This window comes from Canis lupus, chromosome X (assembly GCF_048164855.1).
Source record: "Canis lupus baileyi chromosome X, mCanLup2.hap1, whole genome shotgun sequence".
In the NCBI taxonomy this organism is placed as follows: Eukaryota; Metazoa; Chordata; class Mammalia; order Carnivora; family Canidae; genus Canis; species Canis lupus.
Window position 1 is genome coordinate 8,788,268 of NC_132876.1, and position 21,994 is coordinate 8,810,261.

Genomic DNA, 21,994 nt, shown 5'->3' on the forward strand with positions numbered 1-21,994 from the left:
GACATGCATCCTTTGTGACTTCACTGGGAGGGAACACTTGACAACTTGTGTCAGGTTTCCTCTAGACTTGGCGCCTGTGCTACTTTTTCCCTTTGCTGTTTTTTGCTTTGTACCTTTTCACTGTAGCAAGTCATACCGGTGAGTAAGAATATACGCTGAGTCCTGTGAGTCATCTTACCAAACCAGTGAACCCGGGGGTGGTCTCGGGGACCCTCGACATAGGTGAACACCAAGTGTCATGTTGGGGGTGGAGGTTCCTTAAAAACAAAATCTTTAAGAAAAACGCCCTCAAACCACTGAATACATGTTAATTTCTATTCTTGTTTATTCCTCAAATGTTTAGAGGTAGCTTACCAAAAGAATATGAATAATAACACAGCATGACCTCATTATGTAACAATATACATATGGGCATAGGGAAAAGGACTGAAAACAACACATCAAAACATTAACAGTTGTTTTCTCCAGATGAACTGATAGAATTCTAATGCTTAATTTTTTCTCCTTCTTGGGCCTAACAGTATTTTTTTCCACATTTTCCACAATGAGCACATATTGCTTTTATCATGAGACTAAAAAAAGATTACATAAAAGTGAATGGGTTTTTAAAATATTTTTCTTTATTTATTTGAGAGAGAGAGAGAGAGAGCACTAGCAGGGGGCAGGGGTAGAAGGAAAGATTGAGAGAGAAGCAGACTCCCGCCTGAGCAGGAAGCCTGACATGGGACTCGATCCCAGGACCCCAAGATCATGACCTGAGCTGAAGGTAGATGCTTAACCAACTGAGCCACCCAAGAGCCCCCATAAAAGAGAATGTTAAATATAATTAAGAATAGGAAAATCGGGCAGCCCGGGTGGCTCAGCGGTTTAGCGCCTGCCTTTGGCTTGGGGCATGATCCTGGAGACCCGTGATCAAGTCCCACCTCAGGCTCCCTGCATAGAGCCTGCTCCTCCCTCTGTGTCTCTGCCTCTCTCTCTCTGTCTTTCATGAATCAATGAATAAAATCTTTTTTAAAAAAAGAATAGGAAAATCAGGCAAAATACATAAAAATGCAGGAAGCTATGACCAAGAGAAAAACATTGAAAATAGATGTACAGACTGTAACAACCTCTAAAACTTTTAACATTTGTGCCTCAAATTTGACTCTGAGTTCCCTGACAGTAAAGGCAAAATAGAAACACAGATCAGTCATCGAGAAAGCATAGTACTGGGCACCTAGGTGCCTCAGTGGTTGAGCAGCTGTCTTTGGCTCAGGGCATGATCCCAGAGTCCTGGGATCGAGTCCCACATCAGGCTCCCTGCAGGGAGCCTGCTTCTCCCTCTTCCTGTGTCTCTGCCTCTCTGTGTGTATGTGTGTGTATGTGTATGTGTGTGTGTGTGTGCCTCATGAATAAATAAATAAAATCCTTAAAAAAAGAAAGCCTAGTATTTCTGTCACTGTCACTGTATATTTCTATCACTGTATATTAATATGTAGTATTTCTATCACTATATATAGAAACTCAGAGGCTTAAAACAACATCTATTAGCTCAGAGTTCTACAGGTCAGAAGTCCAGCTGTGTTCTTGTCCACAGAATTTCATTACTTGTCCTTGTTGAACTGAGATCTCCATCTTTAAGCAAGAAACAGATCAAATCTGTCTTGTGTTTCAAATCTCTGACTTCTCTGTCTCTAACTTTAGATTTAAAGGGCTCATGTGATTAGGTCAAGACCCCTCAGAGATTCTATCCTTATTAAAATCAACTGTTCATAGTACAGAAGTGAATCACAGGGATGAAATCTACCATATTCGCAACCTCTGGGTTATACAGGAAGTGTGCATGCACCACCAGTGTGTGGAGAATCTTGGCGACCAATCTGGAGCTCTGCCTTCATATAGCATGTATAATTCTGTATATTTTGGAAAAGATGGAATTTAACTATTTTCCATACATACATATGGTCTCTCCCCTCATTCTGTGCCTAGAGAGTCCCAGGGGAAGCAGATAGTAACTTGTGTGAACACCCAACACATTCAAATGCTTCTTTTAATTCTAATGTTTATCTTTTTAAAAAAAATATTTATTTATTTGAGAGAGTACACACGCATGCACATGAGAGAGCATGAGCAGGGTGAGGTGCAGAGGGAGAAGCAGACTCCCCACCAAGCCCGACTCGGGGCTCAACCCTGGGACTCCGGGACCATGACCTGAGCTGAAGGCAGATGCCCAAACGACTGAGCCACCCAGGCGCCCTCTAATGTTTATCTTTTAAGGAAATATGGCAAAAATGAGCTGTAAAAGAGGAAGAAGTTGGCTAGAGACTATGGGAAAAACGGGTGCTCTGGGGCAGAATGGAAGGAGATTGACACTGGAGGCAGCCACAGGTTGGGGAAAATGAAAACTTAATCAAGAGTCTGAAACCAGGGGGTCCCTGGGTGGATCAGCGGTTTAGTGCCTGCCTTTGGCCCAAGGTGTGATTCTGGAGTCCCGGGATCGAGTCCTACATCGGGCTCCCTGCATGGAGCCTGCTTCTCTCTCTGCCTGTGTCTCTCTGCCTCTCTCTTTCTCTCTCTGTCTCTCATGAATAAATAAATAAAATCTAAAAAAAAAAGAGTCTGAAACCATGGGGCACTTGGGTGGCTCATTCGGTTAAACATCAGCTTCAGCTCAGGTCATGATCCCAGAGTTGTAGGACTGCCCCTCAGTTGGCCTCTGAGCTCAGCATGCAGTCTGCTGGAGATTCTCTCTCCCTCCCCCTCTGCTCCTGCCCCCGCTCCCTGTGCTTTCCCATGCTCTCTCTCTCAAAAAATACATAAAATCTTATTTTGAGATAAAGAGTGGAGGTGAATAGGGGAAAGGGTCAGGGGAGAGAGGGAGAAGCAGCCTCCCTGCTGAGCAGGAGGCCCCATGCAGAGCTCCATTCCAGGACACTGAGATCCATGATAGCTAACAAAAGTGGAAACATCACAGATGTCCATCAATGGGTGAAAGGATAAAAAAAAAAAGGTAGATCTGCAGAATGCATTATTATTCAGCATTATTGAAAACATTATGCTAAGTGAAATAAGTCAGAAACAAAAAAATACGTATTAATTTCATTTTCATGAAATATCTAGAATAGGCAAATCCATATAGACAGTAAGGTTAATAATGGTTGCCAGGTAATGGAGAAAGTAGGGAGGAGGGATTAAAATTGGGATTGACTGCTAACTGGTATAGGTTTTCTTGGGGAGGCTGGGTGGTAGGCAGGAAGTTCTAGAATTAGACAGTGATGATGGTTATATGACATAGTAAATATACTGAATACCACCGAATTGGACACATTAAATGGTAAATTTAACAGTATGTGAACTATACCTCAATAATAATAAATATACTTTAAAAAATAGGCTACAGTGGGGCATGGGTGGCTTAGTTGGTTAGGTATCTGACTTTTGATTTTGGCTCAGGTTGTGGTCTCAGGGTTGTGGGCATGGAGCCTGATTAGGATTCTCTCTCTCCTTCTGCTTCTGCTCACTCCCTACCCTCTCCTTCTAATGAAAAAGAAGAAGAAGAAAAAGCAACAGAGGTACTTCCAGATTCATAAATCACAACCTGAAATGAGGAGATGAAATGTTTCCCCACTCAGAGGGAATATGTCAACTGTAAAAATGAAACTTTTTCCTTCTTTAGGGGTAGAAGCAAATAACAAATGCTGTTTCTCTCAAAGTGTCGGCTGGTCTCGTCGTAAGGAAAGGAAAGTCATCTAGTTTGGTCTCCAAACCAGGTGTCAGAAATTTTTCTTTCTCTCTCTCCACTGAATGGACTGATTTCAAACCTCTATTGCTCATGAATTACTTAATTGCCCTCTGCGAAAAGCCTAAAAGCTGGTGGGTCAAGGAAATGTACTCTGGGACACTCTCAGTTGGATGTTATGCCAAAGAAGCTGTAATGGCGATGGGGGTGGTGGCGGAGGGGGCTTTCTTTTCCTTTTTTGCCAATGTGGTAAATCTCAGCGTTTTGGAAAAGCATTTTGTGATAGCTCAGGTGAGGATGAGCTTCTCTCTTCCTGACACATTTATACTCCTCTTTGCCTAGATAACTACTTCTCATGTCTACCTTAGATATCAGCTCCTTTAGGCCCCTCCCTGAACGCCTATGACATACAAGGAGCTTGGAGGACGTATTTGATATTTCAGATTGCCCAAAACAAGAGAAGAATCCTGAATTTTCTATTTTTGCATGGGAAATGATTTCACACTTAGCAGCTTAAGGGGATTCATGTTTATCACCTTATAGTTTCCATGGGTCAGCAGTCTGAACTGCATGTTTTGCTCAGAGGTTCATAAGGCCGCAGTCATGTGTGTTGACTAGGCTATCTGCTAATCTAAAGCCTGGGGTCCTTTTCCAAACTCATTTAGGCTAGCAGAATTTGCTTCCTTGCAGGAGTAGGACAGAGGACCTTGGCTCCTAGTGCTTTCCCCTCTCCATAGGCACTTCATAACCTGCTGGTTAGTTTCTCCAAGGCCAGAAGAAAGCATCTCTACGGTTCAGAGGTTCTGATTTTAAGGAAGGCCTCGCTCCTTTATAAAAGGGCTCACTTGATTAGGTCAGGCCCACCCAGCATATTCTCCCTTTTGAGTGACTATTATGGACAGATTAGGGACCTTACTTACTTCTGAAAAATCCTTTCATCTTTGCCATATAACATAATCCCAGGAGCGATGTCACATCATATTCACAGGCTCTGCCCATACTTAAGGGGAGATCATTATAGAGCGTGTGTGTGGATCAGGGGCAGGAACTTGGGGACCATTCTGCAATTCAGTATATTTTGGACCCTTGAATTTTACTTTAAGGGACCACCCTTCCCCTATCAGTTCATGAGCTTTGGGTGGGGCTGACCCAAATTCCCACCATTCCCTAAATGATTGTATAGAAAATTCAACAATGAGCTGTTCTTTGTCCAATACTAGGCACATCATATATTATTTTATTCTCCGTAATTCTGTTTTTAGGTTTATAACCTTGCTCCATACTAGAATACAAGTATCATGAAAGGGGGGACCTTACAGATCTTGTTCAATTTTCTGTCCTCTGAACCTAGATGGTTTTTGGTATATATTAGGGGGTAATTGGATCTAAAGATACATATATATATATACATATATATATTTGGTATGTATTAGGGAACATTTGTTAAACGGGCTTTCTCCATTTTCATATGAGAAAGGAAGCTTGACGAAGCAATAGGATTGTCCTTGAATAACACAGCTTGTAAATGTCTTCAAGGTGGAGAGAATGTCTTCAAAACAAGGAAAAATAGTAACCACTTCTGTAACAATATGTGCCAGGCACAGGCCTCACTGCATCTTCAAAACCACTCTAAGGTGCATTTAGCAGGGAGGTGATAGCGATTTATGGCGCATTTCCCAGTTCCGTGCACTCAGACCTCTCAGGCTCACGAGGCTCTGCAAGCCTCCTGGCCCTCAGAATCCGCACTTGCCTCTGCACTGCACGCGAAGGAAACTGTTACATGGCATCTCGTGAATTTTAGGGGCCCGCTCATTCTCTTTCAGCCCAGCAGGCCGAGAGAACCGGTAGACTATATTCCCTAACTTCGAAACAAAATAAGCCCTCCTGGAGCCTCAAGATGGGGGAGGGCGTGGGGCCCCACCCGGAAGTGAACCTCATGCCTCCACAGTTGATTGGCGAGGACCCGGTCACGTGACCCGACGCAACGGGCGGAAGTGGGCGGGACCATCCTTTGAACTGGGAAGTACAAAGCCGGCTGTGGTTAGTCCTCCTGAGGCGATCCTCCTCGGGAGACCGTTGGCCCGCCTGGTGGGACCGTTGGCGCCGAGGGAGCTCGGGCGTTCCTGGCTACGAATGGGGAGAAGTTCCTTTGGGTAAGTAAAAAATGTGAGGAGCAAAGAAGCTTTTTGTTCTTCCTAAGTCTGCTGCGTTGTTTGACGAGCAATTGCTGTTCCTTTCGTTTTTACCTTCATTTTGCCGGTTGGTTTTACTTTCGTGTTGTTTCGATGTGTCGGTCAAAATGGAGCTCGACAGCCCTCTAGAACTCAGTACCCCTTTCTCTAGAAACGACGACGATTCTGTTCTTTTTCCCTCTCCTCCCCTGGCTTCCCACCTCAAGAATTAAGCTCTTCAAGGGCCCGGGTTTTGTTAAAAGCGTGAACCATGTAATTTCTAAATTTCAAAGAGTTTCCTAAAACAGTCTTAAAATTTGAGTTCGTATTGTGGAGTATTCGCTTAAGTAACAAAAGTTCAAAATAGCAAAAATAAAGAACTTGAAAGGAACAGAAAGGAATTGTTTGTAGATATTTGGACAAGGCCTAAAAACAGGTATTTTAATAATGTATGAAATATTGTAAGGGAGAATGAAACATAGGGGAGGTTTTAAGTAGACTGAACCATATAGAGAAATTAAAACCCGAAAATCTTGAGATATTTTTCTTCTTAATATCACAGAAAATAAGGACGCCTGCGTGGCTCAGCGATTGAGCGTCTGCCTTCGGCTCAGGGCATGATCCTGGTTCGGGGATCGAGTCCTGCATCGGGCTCCCTGCATGGAGCCTGCTTCTCCCTCTATGTCTCCTGTGTGTCTCATTAATAAAACCTTTAAGTGTATATATATATTAAATATGTATATTTGATAAATATATATCCTATATTTAGATATAACTATCACAGATACTAATTTTAAAGGAGGAAATGCCTTGCTATAGAAGTAATTGGTTTTTTTAAAAAAACTTTTCTTTGAAAATGATTTATTTTAAAAGATTGAGCATCTCAGCGATTGAGCGTCTGCCTTCGGCTCAGGGCGTGATCCTGGTTCGGGGATCGAGTCCTGCATTGGGCTCCCAGCAGGGAAGCTGCTTCTCTCTCTATGTCTCCTGTGTCTCTCATGAATAAATACGTTAATAAAGCCTTTAAATATATATATTAAATATATGTGTTTAATAAATGTATGCTATATAAATATATATATCACATACGAATTTTATTTTTTTTAAATAACCGCTTCTTTTTTTTTTTAAAAAGATTTTACTTATTTATTCATGAGACACACAGAGAGAGGCAGAGACATAGGCAGAGGGAGAAGCAGGCTCCATGCAGGGAGCATGACGTGAGACTCGACCCCAGGATCACGCCCTGGGCGGAAGGCGGCACTAAACCGCTGAGCCACCCGGGCTGCCCCCAGATACTAATTTTAAAGGAGGAAATGCCTTGCTATAGAAGTGATTGCTTTTTTTTTTTTTTAAACTTTTTCTTTGAAAATGATTTCTTTAAAAGATTGAGCATCTCAGCAATTGAGCGTCTGCCTTCGGCTCAGGGCGTGATCCTGGTTTAGGAATCCAGTCCCCCCCCCCCCCCCCCCCCCCCCCCGCATTGGGCTCCCAGCAGGGAAGCTGCTTCTCCCTCTATGTCTCCTGTGTCTCTCATGAATACATACGTTAATAAAACCTTTAAATGTATATATATATTAAATATGTATATTTGATAAATATGTATCATTTATTTAGATATATATATCACAGATACTAATTTTAAAGGAGGAAATGCCTTGCTATAGAAGTGATTGCTTTTTTAAAAATTTTTAAACTTTTTCTTTGAAAACGATTTCTTTTAAAAGATTGAGCATCTCAGCGATTGAGCGTCTGCCTTCGGCTCAGGGCGTGATCCTGGTTTAGGAATCCAGTCCCGCATTGGGCTCCCAGCAGGGAAGCTGCTTCTCCCTTTATGTCTCCTGTATGTCTCCTGAAAATATATTAGTAAAGCTTTTAAATATATATATGTATATTGAATATGTATATTTGATAAATATATATCATGTATTTAGATATATATATATTACAGATACTAATTTTAAAGGAGGAAATGCCTTGCTATAGAAGTGATTGTTTTTTTTTAAATTTTTAAACTTTTTCTTTGAAAATGATTTCTTTTAAAAGATTGAGCATCTCAGCGATTGAGCGTCTGCCTTCGGCTCTGGGCATGATCCTGGTTCGGGGATCCAGTCCTGCATCGGGCTCCCAGCAGGGAAGCTGCTTCTCCCTCTATGTCTCCTGTAGGTCTCCTGAATAAATACATTAATAAAGCTTTTAAATATATATATGTATATTGAATATATTTGATAAATATATACCATATATATATATAGCACGGATACTAATTTTAAAGAAGGAAATGCCTTGCTATAGAAGTGATTGCTTTTTTAAAAATTTTTAAACTTTTTCTTTGAAAATGATTTCTTTTAAAAGATTGAGCATCTCAGCAATTGAGCATCTGCCTTCGGCTCAGGGCATGATCCTGGTTTGGAAATTGAGTCCTGCATCAGGCTCCCAGCAGGGAACCTATTTTTCCCTCTATGTCTCTTGTGTCTCTTATGAATGATTACATTAATAAAGCCTTTAAATAAATAGATATATATATTAAAATATATATATCACACATACTAATTTTATTTTACTTTTTAAAAAAGATTTTATTTATTCATTCATGAGAAACACACAGAGAGAGAGAGGCAGAGACACAGGCAGAGGGAGAAGCAGGCTCCATGTAGGGAGCAGGATGTGGGACTCCATCCCGGGTCTCCAGGATCACGCCCTGGACCGAAGGCGGCGCTAAACCGCTGAGCCACCCGGGCTGCCCCCAGATACTAATTTTAAAGGAAATGCCTTGCTGTAGAAGTGATTGCTTTTTAAAAAAATTGTAAGCTTTTTCTTTGAAAATAATTTCTTTTAAAAGATTTTATGTATTCGTGAGAGACACAGAGAGAGAAGCAGAGACATAGGCAGAGGGAGAAGCAGGCTCCCTCTGGGGATCCCGATGCAGGACTCGATCCCAGGACCCCCAGGATCATGCCCTGAGCCAAAGGCAGATGCTGAACCACTGAGCCACCCAGGTGCCCCGCAAATACAATTTTCTTTACGTGACAAATAGGAATATATTTTGTTTTTATTCGTAATTTCCAGTTTAACTGCTTCGTGATCAGAGAGGGTTGTTTGTAATATTTTTTTTTGTGAAATTTGTTGTTTCCTTGCAACTTAATCTATGATCAGTTTTTGTGAATATGCCATGCAGAATTGAAAAGTAATGTTCTGTGTGATGAGTTTAGAGCTTTACATATATTCATAAGTTCTACCGTGTTGCTTATGCTGTTCAGGTGTTCTTTTTTCTTATTTTTTTGTCCACTTGATTTGATTTGTAGTGAGCAGAATATTCTTACTGTGTTTCTGTTCCTGTCTCCTTGCAACTTCTGTAGTTTTTGCTTTTTTGTTTTTGTTTTTGTTTTTTTTTTTTTTGCATTACTAAAGGGACGACATTTATTCCTTTTCCAAATGTTACAGTAAAACTAGGTGGAAGAGAATGGTTTTAGCAGAGGAAAAAAAAAGTACAAATCTGGGGTTTGGCCATTAAAAGTTATTTACAACAATGGGAGGGGGGAAAAAGACAACAAAAAGTTGTTTCACATTACAGACCTCCCCCCCCACCCCAAAGCCTAATACTTGCTTACCAAGTCAAAAAAGCGACACAGTCTATTCACAAGCTGGAGGTTTGAACTTGAGTAAGACATTTATAAAAACCTGGACAGGGGCAGTGTCCTCCCTAGCCCAGGTGCCACTAGGCACAGCACAAGAGACTAAAAACTCAACAGAGGGGAAGGCTGGACACTCGGGGTTGGGAGTGTAGGCACCCCACATCTGGCTCAGGGATTTGGGGAGTAAACAAAACTTACTTGGAAAAGAACTGGGGAAGAAAACCAGCAATTGCCTTCTGCAGGGGTAGGGGCAGGAGAGGTAGGGCCAGGGGCAGGAGCATATTTCACATCACTAACCTAACTCGGGAAACTGCAAGGGACCATCTTCAGCTGGCCTTAAGAGGAAGGCCAGATGGATGATGGGAGAATCCACAGGAGGGAAAAGGAGAGGGAATGTGGCTGGGAGGGGGCAACAGCCCCTTCCTTTCTGGGCCACAGGATGGCAGCCAGGGCACCAGGTCCAGGGAGTGACCTCCACAAGGACAGCACAGTTTTTACAGCTTAGAGATCACCCACCTGCCCCCACCCAGCTACTCATTCTGCTCGCCGGCAGGTGTAGGGCCACTCTCCGGCCTCGAGGGAATGGACAGCTCTGCAGCCTGGAGCTCTGCCTCTTCTTCTGTGTCTCCTCCCTTGGAGGCAGCACTAGCCTCTGCCCCCTTGGCCTGGGGCTCCTGGCTCTCAGGGGTGGCGGCAGCCTTCCCTACCTGGGCTGTGCCTTCCTCGCTGCAGGCTCCGATCTCACCCTGCTCCTGCTCTTCCTCTGTGGGTGAGGAGGCAGAGGAATCACCCCCACCCTCCTTCCGATTTCTCTTGAAGGACAGACCACTCAATTTGAAAGGCTTCTTGAAAGAGAATTTCTTCTTCTTCTTGGGGGTCTCCTTGGCGGGGGCATCCCCCTTGACCTCAGCGCCCTGGCTAGGGGGTGCTGGCTCTATGGCATCGCCAATGGCCCCGGCTGCCTCCTCTGTTTCGTTCCTGGGGGGGCGACTCCTCTTCACCTTTGGGGGATAAGTCTCCATTGCTTTTCATGTGGCCATTCTCCTGTCCGTTGGCCTTAGCAGGCGAAGTACCTGCTGCCTCCTCGGGGGTCACGTAGCCCCGGGGAGCCTTGGAGCTCTGGCTGCCCGTGATGGGGGGGGGTCTGCTGGGGGCGCCCGGGGTGCCCCAGGCTCACGCAACAGGGGATAGTTCGGCCGGGCTGGCCTGGCCAGTGGAGGGGTGGGGCTCGCGCCTGAGGGGGAGGGGTATGGGGGGGAACCGAGCTGCACCCCCTCTCGGCGCCCGACCCGCTAGCTATGCCCACCACCGCTCCGCACCAGAATCACAACTTCTGTAGTTTTTTACTTTATTAAAGATGTTGGCATTATTATTTGGTAATAAATACTCTTTTATTATTATTAATTATTTTGGGGGACGCCTGGGTGGCTCAGCAGTTAAGCATTTTCCTTCAGCTCAGTGTGTGATCCCGGGATTCTAAGATTGAGTCCCACATCAGGCTCCCCCCAGGGAGCCTGCGTCTCCCTCTGCCTATGTCTCTGCCTCTCTGTGTCTCTCATGAATAAATAAAATCTTAAAAAAATATATTTTTAGAGAGAGAGTGGGAAGGGGGAGGGGCTGAAGGGGAGATAGAGTAGCCCAACACCCGGCACTATCTCCAAATGCTGAGATCATGACCTGAGCTAAAATCAGAAGTCAGATGCTTAACCGATGTGCTACTGAGGTAATAAATATTCTTAAATGTTGTATGATCATTCTGCATAGTGGCCTTTAATACAAAATTGTCCTTTTGTCTTGACTATTTGCTTTGAGACTTAAATTTTACTTTGCTGATACCAGGGTATCTGCTCTTTTTCTGTTTCCATTTTTCTATTTCCATTATTCCTGTTTCCATTCATCCAGTATGCCTTTGTCCCATCCTTTATTCTTTTTTTTTAAGATATTATTTATTTGGGATGTTATTTATTTGGGACGCCTGGGTAGCTCAGTGGTTGAGCGCCTGCCTTCGGCCCAAGGTGTGATCCTGGAGTCCCAGGATTGAGTCCCCACATTGGGTGCCCTGCATGGGGCCTACTTCTTTCTCTGCCTGTGTCTCTGCCTCTCTCTCCCTGTGTATCTCATGAATAAGTAAAATCTTGTGAAAAAAAGATTTTATTTATTTTTTTGAGAGAGAGAGCAAGCGACCATGAGAAGGGGGAGGGAAAGAGGTAGGGATAGAGGGAAAAGCAGACTCCCCACTGAGCAGGGAGACCCAGGACCCAGGACCATGACCTGAGCCCAAGGCTGACTTTTAATCGACTGAGCCACTCAGGTGCCCCATGACCTGTCCTTTATAATTTAGCATTTTTGAATCACTGTTGGAGGTGTGTGTCTCTTATATACAAGAGAATTGGGGGATGCCTGGGTGGTTCAGTGGTTAAGCATCTCCTTTCGGCTCAGCACGTGATCCTGGGGTCCCAGGATTGAGTCCCACATTGGGCTCCCTGCATGGAGCCTGCTTTTTTCCTCTGCCTATGTCTCTGCCTGGCTTTCTCTCTCTCTCTCTCTCTCTCTCTCTCTCACGAATGAATAAAGTCTTTTAAACGAGGTTTGGGTTTTGCTGTGTGTGAAATTGAAAATTGTTTGCTTTTACTAATCAAGGAAAGCCCATTTCCATTTATTTTTTTGGTATACATGTTTATTTTACATTTTGTCAATATTTTAAATTATGTATATTTTATTTGCTATGTTTATAAGATGTGTATCATTTGCTCTTTAGCATACACATGTATTTTAGGTATGTAGTAGGAGAGTTTGCATATTTGTTTTAGTGGTTATCTTAGTATTTATACCTTTTATTTCAAAAAAGTTTTTTTAAGTGATTTCAATAAATCAATATTCAATACCCAATATTGGGACGTGAATATTGGGATACCCAATATTGGTCCCATCATTGAGACCAATGATGATTGATCATCATTTCACATCATTTCACCAATATTGGGCTTGAACTCAAGACCCTTAGATCAAGAGTTGCATGCTCTTCTGACTGAGACAGCCAGGCACTCAGGTATTTATGTTTTTTATGATAGTCACAGAGAGAGAGAGAGAGAGAGAGGCAGAGACACAGGCAGAGGGAGAAGCAGGCTCCATGCACCGGGAGCCCGATGTGGGATTCGATCCCGGGTCTCCAGGATCGCGCCCTGGGCCAAAGGCAGGCGCCAAACCGTTGCACCACCCAGGGATCCCCTATTTATATGTTTTTAAATACTCATAGTCTCTTTTTATTGTTTAGGGTCTGGTTTGTAATTTTTTTTATTAGTATCGTAACTTTCACCTATTCCCTACTCTGTTTTGCTCTTTCATTTTCCTTTATCCCATTTATTGGTTGCATTGCTTTTGCTTTTTGCTTTGTCAAAACGTACATTTATACATGAGTCTTTCACTCTTTGTCCCAAATTTGTTTTGTTCTTTATATCATCTGTCCTTCCATCCACTTATCTATATACCAAAATGCTCTACCGTCAGTCATTTTGCCAAAGTTATTCATAGGTGTCTCTTGGTTGGAGGAAGCTTATCTTCCAAGGACAGCAGTTGGCAAACTTTTTCTCTAGCAGGCCAGATAATGAGTATTATTAGGTTTTGTGCATCATATGGTCTCTGCCACACTACTCAGCTCTGTTACTGTAGCCTGAAAGCTACTATAGACAGTAAACAAAGGAGTGTAGCTGTGTTCCCATAAAACTGTATCTGTAAACACTGAAATTTGACTTGATTATAGTTTTCACAGGTAAAAGAAAGGGAAAAATAATTTTCACAGGTTGTGAAATATTGTTACTCTTTTGGTTTTCTTTTAGCTATTTGAAAATGCAAAACAAACAAACAGTTCTTAGCTCAGTCCCCATACAAAAATGGGAGAGGTTGGATGTGGTCCCGGAGAATAATTTGCCAGCACTTGTTCTAGTAGATTCCTCAAAAAGGGCTCATGGGTACAGAATTCCCTAAGCTGTTGTATGTTGAAAAGTATGTGTGTGTTAATAGCCTTGATACTAGAAGGCAGCTTTGTCGGATATAAAATCCTTGGTTCATGCTTCATTGATTGTTTATAAATGCTGTTCCATTTTTGCCCTGCTTTAGATATTGTTTTTTGTTTTGTTTTGTTTTGATTATATTGTTTCTGAATGTCTGATACCAGTCCAGTTCTCTCGCCTTTACATAGTACTTGATCTTTTTGCCTGGAGGTCTTTACAGTTTTAACTTTATCTTTGAAATCTAATAGACGAAAGACTGTATCTTGCAGTTGATGGTGCATTTTATTTTATTTTTTGGATTTCACTTATTTATTGAGAGTGAGCATGAGAGAGAGTGCGAGCGTGCCGTGCAAGCAGGGAGGAGGGGTCAGAGGGCAGAAGGAGAGAGAGAAGCAGAATCCCCACTGATCAGGGAGCCGGATGAGGGGCTCAATTCAGGGACCCAGGGATCATGACCTGAACTGAAGGTAGATGCTCAACTGACTGAGCGACCCAGGAGTCCTTGATTGTGCATTTTTAGTGGATAGGTAGACAAAGGTCTTTTTCTATTTCTGGAAGATTTTCTTGGATTATAATTTGTCCTATTGATCATCATTTCACTGGGACTGCAATAATATCATTCCTTCTTTGCTTGGCTTCTGTTCCATTATCTTCTCTTCCTCATCTTACTTTCCTATCACATTTTCATTGTATTGTTTGTTTTCCTGCTCCCTTAATATTTTCAATGCCCCCTTATTACATTTTACTAAGGCCTGTTCTCACTTGGGCACTTGTAATTTCTTCTTTTTTTTTAAGATTTTATTTGTTTATTCATGAGAGACAGAGAGAGAGAATGAGAGAGAGAGGGAGGGAGGGAGAGAGAGGTAGACACAGGCAGAGGAAGAAGCAGGCCCCATGTAGGAAGCCCAGAGTCCCGGGGATCACGCCCTGACCCAAAGGCAGGTGCTAAACCACTGAGCCACCCAGGCATCCCGTAATTTATTCTTCAATTGTAAAATGACTTTGTTTTTTCTTCCTTTTTTTTTCCTGAGTTCAATCACCTCTTTTTTTTAAGATTTTATTTATTTATTCATGAGAGACAGAGGGAGGGGCAGAGACATAGGCAGAGGGAGAAGCAGGCTCCATGCAGGGAGCCCAATGCAGGACTTGATCCCAGAATCCCGGGATCACGCCCCAAGCCAAAGACAGACCGCTGAGCCACCCAGGCATTCCCAATCACTTCTTTTAATTTCTTCCTGTATTTTGTTTATTTCTGTTTTTCCCTTTTGAATTTCTGATCCAAGGTATTTTTTTGTCACCACCTTTCCATTTGTGTCTATTTAATTCCATTTGGAGTATTGTCTTGTATCAGTATTTTTAAAATATTTTATTTGTATATTAATTTTTTTATAATTTATTTATGATAGTCACACAGAGAGAGAGAGAGAGAGAGAGGCAGAGACACAGGCAGAGGGAGAAGCAGGCTCAGAAGCAGGCTCCATGCACCGGGAGCCCGACGTGGGATTCGATCCCGGGTCTCCAGGATCGCGCCCTGGGCTAAAGGCAGGCGCTAAACCACTGCGCCACCCAGGGATCCCTTATTTGTATATTATAGTGAGAGAGCACAGGAGCGAGGGAGGGACAAAGGGAGAGTGAGCTGAGCAGGGAGCCTGACATGGTGCTCAATCCCAGGTCCCTAATATTGTGACCTGAGCCTAAGGCAGATACTTGACTGACTGAGCCACCCAGGTGCCCTGATATTTTTTTGTTTCATGATTGCTTTTCTGGGGTTGGGGTTAGTTACCTCAGTTGATATGTATTACATTTTTAAAAGAATTTATTTATTTATTCATGAGAGATACAGAGAAAGAGAGAAAGAGAGAGAGAGGCAGAGACACAGGCAGAGGCAGAAGCAGAGTCCATGCAGGGAGCCCCAACGTGGGACTCTATCCCGGGTCTCCAGGATCACACCCCAGGCTGCAGGCAGCGCTAAACCGCTGTGCCACTGGGGCTGCCCTGTTTTTACCCTTTATCTCTCTTAGAAGCTATGAGTTTTGGAGACTGATCCTTCAAATTGCATGTCCTTAAGTCCTCTCTCTCTCATATGTGTTCAGATACTTGGGGTTTTTTTTAAGTAATTTTCATACTGAGGATGGATTTATGCTTCATCCCAGTCTTTTTGGATCCATATTAGGCCCGGTTGCTATTTCCTCTCTTTTCTCCTTGCTTGGTTTTTATGTAGACTTGTTTTTTCCTTCTCACCCTTTTTTTGTTTTTTGGAGGAAACATTGGGAGATGGAGGCCTCAGTGGCCTTGGTTATGTTCAGCTAACTTAGAAGGCCCTAAAAATGGCTGCACTTTGAAAGGAGGGGCTTCTTTTATGTTATGGGAGAGGGGACATGGTTAAAACACAATTTGTATTTTTACACAGACCACCACTAACATGCTGCCAAGGTCAAAAAGACTTTATTTCAATTTATGGGAAGTCACACCACTATATCTGAGAAATCTTGAGAAACCTACAAAGATATTTGATGACTTCATGGAATCTTTTAAAACTCAAGCTATTTGTCTACATTTGCCTCAGTCTTTTGGATACTGCCAGAAACTTTACTTTGGGGTTATGACAGTATGAGTAATCCATGCTGTTGAGTCATGTTCAATTAATGTAATTATAAAAGTTAGACTGAAGGTTTTTTTTTCCCCCAAACTCCTGGTAATGTCAAATGATAAACAACTCACCTGACGTGTCAATCATTTGAAAAAGTTTCTCCAGTCATTTTAGTCCTACTGGGAACAATAGAGATAAAAAAAATGCCTGTACTTGGTCGCCTGGGGGTGCTCAGTAATTGGACTCATGATCTCAGCTCAGGTCTTGATCTCAGGGTCGTGAGTTCAAGCTCCATGTTGGGCTCCATGCTGGGCATGGGCCCTGCTTTAAAAAATGCCTGTACTCTATGTGAGTGGAATAGAATATTATCAATTAAGATGTTTGCTATTCTAGGTAGTAAATAACATGTTACTGTCATCAAATACCAAGTCAAATAAATAATAATTCCCTAATGATTGTGGCTCTAATGGTTCAGTGATGTTTATAACATGATTTGCTCCTCCTCAAATCACCTAGATTACAAATTCCAAGGAAGCAGTAGAGTTAATGTACAATCTGTAATTTACATTCTGTTATACTTAAAACAATTTTTTTTAAGATTTTATTTATTTATTCATGGGAGAGACAGAGAGAGAGGCAGAGACACAGGCAGAGGGAGAAGCAGGCTCCATGCAGGGAACCCGACATGGGACTTGATCCTGGGTCTCCAGGATCACACCCTGGACTGAAGGTGGCGCTAAACCACTGAGCCACCCGGGCTGCCTTCTATTATACTTTAAAGGAATATTCTGAGCTATGTTTTGCAAAAGTAAGACCTAGCTGACAATGGCATGTCTTTAAAGTTCTATATCTGATAGATCCCTAAAATAGGAATAAAGTAAGTCAAGAGTCACTCACCCACAAGTTACTTACTAAGAATTTGCCCTTTAGGAAGTTGCATTAACTCTTCCTTGCCTAATTTATGATATACGCAACACTCCTCTTTCAAATCTTATTCAACCTAGGCAAATTTCCACCACCTTCAAGTTTCAGACACTTGATCTCTACTGTACTCCATTTATGCATAAGCAATCTCACACCTTAAATGTTATTATCACTTGGAAATGGTCTATCTTGGGGCGCCTGGGTGGCTCAGCGGTTAAGCATCTGCCTTCAGCTCAGGTCATGATCTCAAGAGTCCTGCAATTGAGTCCTAAGTCAGACTCCCTGCTCAGCAAGGAACCTGCTTCTCTCTCTCTCTTTGTCCCCCGCCCCAGATGATCATGCTCTCTCTCTCTCTCTCAAATACATAAATAAAATCTTTTAAAAAGAAGAAATGGGGATCCCTGGGTGGCGCAGCGGTTTGGCGCCTGACTTTGGCCCAGGGCGCGATCCTGGAGACCCGGGATTGAATCCCACATCAGGCTCCCGGTGCATGGAGCCTGCTTCTCCCTCTGCCTATGTCTCTGCCTCTCTCTCTCTCTCTCTCTCTCTGTGACTATCATAAATAAGTTAAAAAAAAATTTAAAAAAAAGAAGAAGAAATGGTCCATCTTCAGTTTCTCAGACTGTAATATCCAGAGTTCCTGCTACCTTACTCAAAATGAATATATACAAGGCCTTGGACTTCCAGTGATATCCCATCCCTTTGCTATTCTCTCAGACCACTGCTTAGTTCAGATTTCATTTGCCACCTAAATCAGCCTGGACCCCTGAATTGGCTGTTTCAGCCATGTCTCTGCTGCTATTCCAAGATCCCTTGCCTCTTTGACCTATAACTTTATTGTATTGTATTTTTTTTTAAGTAAGCTCAACACTCTGCATGGGATTCGAACTCACGACCCCCAGATCAAGAGTTGCATGCTCTACTGACTGAGCCAGCCAGGCACCCCTTGACCTGTAGTTTTAGTTGTGCAATTCTCTACTGTGGTTATCCCCAGAGAGATTTATCCTGACATACACCCCCCCAAAACTGGCTTTGCCATTAACTCCAATGCCCAATGTCAGCTGAACTCTTTTGTGTCTTTGTGTACGCCCTCTTTTGTTCTACTGCACTTTCTCTTCCACACCCCCCACTCTTCTCAAGCCTCCTCACTAACTTTTACAACCTCCTATCTCACTATTGTGTTGTACTCCTGCTTCAATCAGAGTGTGCTGTTCATCAGTTCTTTGACAATCTGTCTGCTTTCCCTTCCTCAAGCTTTCTCTCTTGCTGCTCCCTCAGCCTGCATTCATTACCCTTATCATCTTTGCAAAAGGCTATAAACCTTTCCAGATCCAGCTGATGCTCCCTTTAGGAAGCCCAGTCAGGACTCCTCACTCAAAAACCTTTCCATTTGTCTAACACTTTGTTTATACTTCTCATATGGCATTTCTGTTATTGGAGCTTATAGTTGATCATTGTGTTTGCCGTAGGTACATTATCTTCAACAGGGCTCTGAGCCCTTTGAGGGCAATGATAATCATCTGTTTTTTTTTCTTTGTATCCTTAGCATCTCCTTTAAGGCATAACATATGCTAGATACTTATTAATAAAGAGGAAGAATAGCAGATCATGGTCATATTAAAAGCTAACGCATTAGTCCAGCTAACAAATGATGGTGACTTGGCCATGGGGAATAGTGGGGGGTATCTACAGCATTCAGGTAATTCTAAAGTGTATCTCCATATTGATGAGCACAGAGCTTTCAGCAAAATTAAAGAAAAATACTATTTAACGTGACCTACAGGGGTGCCTGGCTGGCTCAGTTGGAGGGCATGAGAGTCTTGATCTTAGGGTTGTGAGTTTGAGCCCCACATTGGGTGTGGAGATCTCTCTCTCTCTCTCTCTCTCTCTCTCTCTCACACACACACACACACACACACACACACAAACTAATGACCTATAAAACCCCACATGTTCTGAATCTTTTATATCCCATCTTTTATTGTGCTTTCCTCTTGTTAATGTCCCTTATGGCTATATTGGTTTGTTTGTAGGGCTTCATTCATTCATTCAGTATTTATTTAGTACCCACTCTGTCTCAAACATTTTAAGTATTGGGGTTATACTTGTCAAATAGGACATACAAAGCCTCTGCTCTAATGGCAGTTTCCATTTTAGTTGGGGGAGACACAAAACAGGACAGTAATAGACTAATAATAAGTAAATCAGTAAATAATTTCTAATTATAAGTGCTGTGAAGAAAATGAAGCAGTGGCATGTGTTAGAAAGTGATGGCGTGGAAGGCAATGCTAGCCAGCTAAGGTTGTCAGGGAAGGTATCTTTGCTGGGATGACATCGTAGCTGAGACCTGAGTGGCAGGACAGAACCAGCCCTGAGGAGATGGGGGGACGTGTTTTACAGACAAAAGGATGAATGTGTGCAATGGCTCTGAGGCTAAAATCAGCTTGCTTTGGACCTTCCGCGTGCTAACTACTCTTCTTTGGCTTGTGACATTATGATAAAGATGTACTCTCAAAAGATGTGATGTGAGGGTTGGGCAGTAGGCAAATAACAGGAGCACAAACAAACACGTTTATTTCAGGTAACAATAAATGCCATAAAAAATGGGATGATGTGAAGTAGGACGCAAAGGGTGGGTATCAGTATTCACCTTCCACAAATGAAGGAAGCACAACTCAGAAAAGCCAAATTTTCATGGATCATGCTTAAGAGGTGTCACTCTTTGGAGCTGGGTCTTTCTGACCTACCTAATGCTCTGTGCACTTAACATGGCAGCACTGGCCTCTCTGATCTCATACAAAAAAGATCCCCAACTTCAGGTGATTTGACCTCAGATTTTTTTGACTTTACAGTGGTGAGAAAGTGATATGCATTCAGGAAAAATCGTACTTGGAATTTTGAATTTGGATCTTTTCCTGGTCTAGCGGTATGCGGTCTGATCTCCTCTCATGATTCTGGGCCGGGGTACTGAGCCACAGCTCCGAGTCGGCCACACAGTTACAAGGGTCAACAATGCATACACTGACAACTGTCCTGTCCCTAGACAGCCTTTCTGCTTTTCACTTTCAGTACAATATTCAATCAATTGCATGAGATAGTCAGCACTTATTATAAAGTAGGCTTTGTGATAGATGATTTTGCCCAACCGTAGGCTCATGTAAGTGTTCTGAGCACATTTAAGGTAGGCTAGGCTAAGCCATGATGTCCATAGGTTGCATGTCTTAAGTGCATTTTTGTCTTACAATATTTCAACTTAAGATGGAACCCCATTGTAAGTTGAGAAAAATCTGTAGTCATATATTTTTTTTTTTGAGAGGGAGAGAGGGGTAGAGAATGAAAGAGAGAGAGGAGGGGCAGAAGGAGAGGGAGAGGGAGAGGGTATCTTCAGCAGGCTACACTCTGCAGGGTTCAGTCTCACACCCCTGAGATCATGACCTGAGCTGAAATGAAGAGTTTGATGCTTAACCAAATAAGCCACCCAGATGCCCCTGTAGTCATCACACACCCCTGTAGTCCTCTTTTTGAATCACTCCTTTCACATTGATCCGTATCTTTCCTGTAGCTCTTTCTACTTTAAAAAAAAAGATTGGGAGAGCACACAAACAAGGGAGAAGAGAGAAGCAGGCTCCCAGCCCAGCAAGGGATCCCAACCCTGGAATCATGCCTTGAGCTAAAGGCAGACACTAACTGACTGAGCCACCCAGGTGCCCCATTCTTTTCACTTTTTAAAAATTTTTTGGTGCTGCCTGGGTGGCTCAATGGTTTGGCGCCGCCTTCAGCCCAGGGCATGATCCTGGAGACCCGGGATTGAGTCCCATGTCTGGCTCCCCTGTCTCTGCCTCTCTCTCTCTCTCTCTCTCTCTCTCATAAATAAATAAATAATTTTAAAAAATACCTATATGATCACCACTATCAGTATCCTTCCAAAGAAGTAATCATTGTTACAAGTTTAACGTTAATCATTCTAGAATATCTCTTATGTGGTGAAATACTCAGAAAATGTGTTATTTTGTGTGCATGATTTTCTCAAAAATGGTATTATATTCTCTGAATATTCTGGAACTTGTTTTTTTCATTTAGCATGTCTGGGTGTGGGGTATATGCATATGTATCCATTCCTGTACTGGTGAATGTTTCAGTTACTGACACTTTTTAGCTAATATACTGATGTTATATATTTGTTGTGTAGGCATGCTAGAATTTCTCTAGGTTAGAAACTGAGAAGTCCCTTATTGTTACTATATATTGTTATGGTTTGGAATTGGCTTACCTCTGTATACTAGACTATAAACTGCTTGGTTATAGCCACCTTTGTATACCCAGGGCCTAGCACAGAGCCTGGGACAGGTACTTCATAGGCTGAGACGAATGAAAGGAAAGTCCTTAATTGTATGTCTTTATGCTGTTCCCTCTGCAGGCTTCTTCTTCTTTTTTTTTTTTTTAAGATTTTGTTTATTTATTAGAGAAACAGGCAGAGATACAGGCAGAGGGAGAAGCAGGCTCCAGGCAGGGAGCCTGACATGGGACTCGATCCCGGGTCTCCAGGATCACACCCTGGGCTGAAGGCAGGCGCTAAACCACTGAGCCACCGGGGCTGCCCCCTTTTTTTTTTTTTTAAGATTTTATTTATTTATTAGAGACCCACAGAGAGAGGCAGGCTTCTTTTATAAGCCTTCCCTACATGCACATGAATCTACTGACAACCTTGAGCCAGGCCAGAGACCGGAAGCCCCTTTTCATGTTCTCCCACTAGTCTTTCTACCTTTTATTTCCTTTATCCTCTTTTCTTCCTTTTTGCTTCCTCCTCTACCTAGATCCTTAGCTCTTTCTACCTACCTCTGCCTTCTCCACTTGCTTTTTTCCTGGGTTGGGAGTTGCTGAAACCGAACAAGTGAACCTTAATCAAAATATCCATGCGTTTTGACAGATCCACCTTTAGAAACCTG

General features: G+C 42.7%; 1 long non-coding RNA gene and 1 pseudogene across 2 annotated transcripts in view; one reads left to right on the forward strand and one right to left on the reverse strand.

Annotated features, from left to right (window-relative positions):
- Positions 1 to 5,748: 5,748 nt before the first annotated feature.
- Positions 5,749 to 21,994, forward strand: part of LOC140628252 (uncharacterized) — a 38,431-nt gene continuing 22,185 nt past the window's right edge. For both annotated transcript variants that reach the window (XR_012026567.1, XR_012026568.1), the window contains exon 1: positions 5,749 to 5,871. This is a non-coding gene — a long non-coding RNA (uncharacterized lncRNA). The remainder of the gene's footprint in view (positions 5,872 to 21,994) is intronic.
- Positions 10,028 to 13,035, reverse strand: LOC140627788 (MARCKS-related protein-like; annotated as a pseudogene).